Source organism: Psammomys obesus, unplaced genomic scaffold, assembly GCF_907164565.1.
Source record: "Psammomys obesus unplaced genomic scaffold, mPsaObe1.curated_primary_1811, whole genome shotgun sequence".
Taxonomy (NCBI): domain Eukaryota; kingdom Metazoa; phylum Chordata; class Mammalia; order Rodentia; family Muridae; genus Psammomys; species Psammomys obesus.
The window spans coordinates 16,729,243-16,735,242 of record NW_026596040.1 but is presented as its reverse complement, the minus strand read 5'-3'; positions in this window follow the sequence as shown (position 1 = coordinate 16,735,242).

Here is a 6,000-nt window from a genome sequence, read left to right as displayed (position 1 = left end):
GAAGGAATAAAAAAAACACATTTCCACTAGAAAACCATGTTTTCAGAACAATAATTTGTACTTTCTGTCATAATATAGTGGTGAGTCGAAATGTATCTTTGAAGCATGTTTTATTAACTTTCCCCCCACAGAGTTATATCAAAAGACTCTATAAATAAATGATGTGCTCAGCCTAATTCCAACATGCATACCAATTACCATCTATTGGTTTCAAAACACGTAGTCAGTACTTTAAACAACCAGGATAATATCACAGACTAAAATATTCAACATTTCCATCTCAGTGTGCTGTCAGCACGCAGATGATGATTAGAATTGGAAATCAGTTTCTCTGCTGGCACATTGAGTGGCATGATGCATGCTTATGTCAAACTCAATTAACATTCTAACAGTATATTTCAAAGACACTGACCTAATCTCGGAGAACAATGCATTTATTTATTTCCTGTTAAAATCTCTTGCGTTTTGTGCAGAATTCTGGAAGCAGAGATATTTATTGCTACAATAACATTCCAAGTTGGAGCCTCTCAAGAAATGCAGAGAAATATACTCCAGTGATAAGCAATGAGTGTCGTTACTGTGGACAAAGAGGGAAAAACCTCCTACAAGCAGTAAATCTCCAGAATTTTAAAATTATGTGAAGATCCTGTCTCCTCAGAAATAACACATGCCAAATAAGCCTGAAGTATGGTATTCTTTTGCATATTTCCAAAAAGAATACTTGAAATTAAGTTGTGTCAGAGAGGAATTTCAGATTAGGTATGTATGTCTTTACCTACTTGTTTATTTATTTGTCTGTCAGAGTGTCATCTCCAAATATTAATATATAAATCATTAACAGGATAAAATCCATATCTGAATTTTAAACTCTACAGTGTTTAATATATGGATGCATATGTGTGCATATTTTATTTGCTTCTCCATTAATATGCCAATAGTGAATAATAAGCTGGTGAAAACCATCAAGTTGTTACCTGTCCTGAATTACAACAGGAAACACTCAAGAAGATTAAATTCTGGATTTTTTTTTTTTTTTGGTGTGTATCTCTGTCTATGTGCATATAGAGAGCAGAGGTCAGCCTCAGATGCTGACCTCTGCATTGTCCATTGCTTATTTATCTGTTCATTTGTTTAGTTTATTTTGAGACAGCCTCTCACCATGGCCTGGAATTTACCATGTAGAAGAGGATGCCTGAGCAGCAAGCTCCATGGATATTCTTATATCCACCCCTTCAGCACTGGGATTACAAGCTATCACTCCCATGCAAGTCAAATCACATCCAGCAGTTGCTTTACTGACTAAACCATAAGCCTCTAATTTCCAATTTAGGATTTTTAGGAAATAAAAAAAAACTACTAAATTTAACTAGACTGATGTGAAGTTGGTATTAAGTGTCAACTGTTCAAGGCTTTGTCAGCAGGATGGTAGAACATCTGGATAAAAAGAAATGAATGATGCTGTCAAATTATCCATGTGTTTTGTCTATGCAGTGCAAACGACCACATTGTCAGAAATACTGGGCTGGTTGGCACGGTATAGATGCAGCATATGACGTTTAGCAGTTCGCTGTTAGCATCAAGACTGCAGAACATTTTCCTCTTCACATCTCTATCTCTGCAAATTGCACAGATATGGCCCTGACATACAAGATTACCTTTGCATTCTTTTTACTCTGTCATCTGTAGTTTGCTTTAGATTACTGTTTAAAAACTATCCTCTGAAACTACACATTGTGAAGACACAGAGGGAGGACAATCCCAATCATTTGCCTGGAAGAACGCAGGCAGAAACCCGTCAAGAAGGAGATAATGAGGCCGAGCAGGATGGAGAGATGACATTTTGTTTCAACCTTGCTTCCCCAGCTGAGTCAGCATTTTGAGGCTGACAGAGGCAGCACAATTCTGTCTCAAGGAAATCATGTCTTTATGTCTCTTGAGCATGTGTCGAAAGATTGTTTTAGAGAAGGCTTAAGTCAGAGTTCCTTGAGTCTCTCTCAATTCTTGTCAAATTTTTGATGACCTTGAACATTTACTTATCTTAGAGTCTTCGGAAACTGACATCATGGGATAGGAGAATGAAATGTAATTACTGACAGCAGTTCACAATAGCAGTGCTCAGCTTGGTGTGATTCCTATCAAATATAAGTTATAGCCACCCTAAGAGAAGTTATTTATCTAAGGAAGTGCTGGTACAAGATAAAATTCTATAAGGAACTGGGAAGTAGAGAGCAGATGAAACATTTGGTTTCATCCTCTACTGCAAAAAGAAAAGGTTCTGAACCTGTGAGTCTCAACCTCTTTGTGGGCCGAACAACCCTTTCACATGTGTCACATGTCAATATAATAGCAGCAAAATTACAGTTATAAAGCAGCAACAAAAGAATTTTATGGTTGGGGGAGGTCACCACAACAGGAGGTCTTAAAAGGTATTAAAAGTCCTAGCATTAGGAAGGTTGAGAACCACTGTTCTGTTGCTATCCTCTTGGTTTTATTTTGGGAAATGTTCTCTCACTGAACCTGGAATTCACCATCTGTGTCAGCTAGACTGGCCATTGAGCCCCCAGAAACCTTTCTGTTGCACATGCCAGGTTGGGGTTACAGACATAGACCACCACACCCAGCATTTTACATGGGTTCTGAGGATCACAACTCAGATTGTCACATTTGCCCAGCAAGCTTTTAACCCACTGAGCCAACTTCCCAGCCCCTAGAAGATAGAAGGCTCATCAACATTTTTGTGTGCCTTAAACAAAGACTAATTAATTATCTGTAGAAAGGTTACTTTTAAAACCGAATGCCAAGACTTTTGAAAAGTCTTTATAATCCATTTTTCTTGACCGGCTGGGAATTTTGTCGTTGTCATTGTTCTGTTGTGGCATTTCCGATGGCAGCATTTGCTACAGTCAGTTTAATTTTGTTGCCAGCCTGATTGCATCATGTGACTAAGTCCAAGTGAGTTCTGTTTGGGTATGAGCAGGCCTATCTCCAGAACAGAACTAAGGTCCAAGTTGGAACTGAATGCAGGTATCTTCAACTGTGCATTAAAAGCAGAGAGGATCCAAGATACACAACTCAAAATATTAGCTTGTATCTGACATAAACACAAAGCTGTTTGCCTGGCAAGACACTAGCACAATCCTGTGCAGAACTCACTCTAGCAAGAGACTTTATGGACGCAATTGCCTGGGGTACATTGGGCCACTATGTCCATAAAAATAATAATTAAGCTGCAGGATGTATTACATTCCCCAGTTTAGTGCCTGAACGAAGCTCGGAGCATTGATTAATATTTCTCTTTATGTCTTGTTTTTATCATTGAATACGGTACCTACAGGCCATTTATCACCTTTCATTTCTATTTTATTTTTATCACTGCCTCCATTAAGAGGGAATCAAGAAAGCAATGGAGTTTCCCTTCAATAAAACAATAGGAAGGCCTGTCTCCTAGATGTGTTTTTCAGATGGAAATCATCTAGGTTTAGTTGTGTTTTTATTTGAAGCTGATGACTTATGGTCATGCTGACTGATTTGCCATATAGTATGATGGAAGGGAGTGTGAGCAATACTGACTGTGGCAGATTGCCTCGGGTTTGTTTGTTTTGGTTTAAACAATGCTCACAACTCAACCTCTCTCTATAGTCCTCAGGGGTTTCATCTTCCCACCTACATTAGCATCGAGAGCAACTACTCATCAATTCCTAGGTCTGCAAGCAAGCTCTCCCAGATAATTCCTATAGACAGCTGTGATGTCTGGCATTCTCAGGCCCTTTTCGTGTTCACAGTGATAACAGCACTTAAATGTATCCCTTTAGCAATGGGCAACAACTGGGAGAAACATCTGTAGCAAGCAGGTAACCTGGGGTGTCAAGAATTCTAGATAAAGCACCAAAAGGGGATGGAGAAGAACTGAGGCCTGCCCACCCCCTTTGGTATTCTGAGACAGGGTTTCTCTATGTAGCCTTGGCTGTTCAGGACTCACTTTGTAGACCAGGCTAGACCTTGAACTCACAGAGATCAACCTGCATTTGCCCCCCTGAGTGCTGGGATTACAGACGTGCAGCACCTCATCTAGCTGAACTGAGACCTTTCCTTCATGATCATTACTTATAAATTTCCTGCATATCCTTGCTATACAATATGATATTAATTTCCTAAGTTCTAGTTGCAACCAGAAAGAAATATAGCTTGATTGATAAGCAGTGTCCTGCATTGTTGCTTAATTTTTTGCTTGCTCTTGTTAGCATTTTTTTTATTTATTCATTTTTTGAGAAAAGGCATCACATTGTAGCCCAGGCTGTCTTTGAACTCACTATGTATAGCCTATATTGTAGTCCATGGCTTCAAACTCATTGAAAACTCCTGCCTCAGGCTACAATGATTATAGGCCTGAGCTAGCACAACTGGCTTACAATCCTTAGGGATCGCCAAGAAAACAGACAAATCCAAACCAAGTACAGGTTAAGGCAGCAAGAAGGTGTGGTGCCATTCTAAGAGTATGCTGTCAGGACTGGAGCTGTTAGCCTGCAATGATGACACCTGGAGCCTGTTGAGAGCAGGTTAGAAGCCTCTGCAGGAGCTCTGAAGAGGAACTGGAGAGAGTGGCAGGAGCCAAGTAATTCAGACAGACCCTGAAACAGGAAGTCTACCATAAGTCAGATGATTAGTGAATGCAAGCAAGGTAGCTCTGCAGCTAGACTCAGGAAAACCTGATTCATGTATGAAGCCAGTTCCATTTAACAAGGGATCCTTCACTGCAGGAAAACAATTCAGCCAACCAAAGGAGGAGTAAACAGCCAGAGAACTTGCTGAAGAGGTCTTGGGAGAGACCTCTTCAGCAATTCATTAGCAGTTTCATAGAAAGACAAGAATGAAATTTGCTGGATCCCTCACACCTGTTATCTAAGGAGGAGGAAAAAAAGCAAACCAGATGTCCAAGACCAAGGAATGGCTTTAGATGTTATATATATATACATAACATATATATATATGTATATATATATACATATATATATATATGTTTCTTTTCCCATCCCAACAGCAGTTTCCCTCCCTTCTTATACCTCCTCGTACCTCCTCCTCCCTCCTCTTCTCCTAGCGCCTCCCCCGCTTCCCCTCCACTCCACTCCTCCATCCACTCTTTCTCTGTTTCTCTTCTGAAAAAGGACAAACTTCTCCATAGATATCAGCCAACCATGGCATATCAAGTTGCAGTAAGACTAGGCATCTCCCCTCATATTGCGGCTGGATGAGGCAACCCAGTAGAAGGAAAGGCTCCCAAAAGCTGGCAAAAAAGTCAGAGACAGCCCCTGTTTCTATTGTTGAGTCCCACAAGAAGACGGACCTACACAATTGTAATGTATAAGCAGAGGGCCTAGGTAAGTTCCATGCAGGCTCCCCGGTTGTCAGTTCAGTCTCTGTGAGCCCCTGTGAGGCCAGGTTAGTTGATTCTAGATCCTCCAATTCTTCCTCCCCTTCCTTCACAGGATTCTCCAAGCTCCACCTAATATTTAGCTGTGGGTCTTTGCATCTGTTTCCATCACTTCCATCAGATGTAGCCTCGCTGTTGAAAATTGGGCTAGGCACCAAACTATGACTAAAGCAGAAAATCATTAGGAATCATGTTCTACCCTAGGTCTCTGGGCTATCCAGACTCTGGGTCCTGGTCCTCCAGGCAGTGTCAGGGGTCAAGCTGGACCAGTCATTGCTGCCTTTTCTGTGCTGCCTTTCCCCAGGACATTTTGTAGTAAGGGCAAATTGTAGGTCAAAAGTTTTGAAGTTGGGTTGGTGACCAAATCCCTCCACTGAAAGACTTGCCTGGTTGTAGGAGATGGCCAGTTCAAGCTTTTTATATCTCCTATAGCTAGGCATCTTGGGGGAGTAAGACCCCTAGAAGTTTTCAAATACAAATGTACTTAGGTTTCTCGAGGGTTTTGTCAAATACTATGGCAGAACAGCTATACTCATCCCCCATCAAATGTCAGGTTATTCAGAAAAACTTAG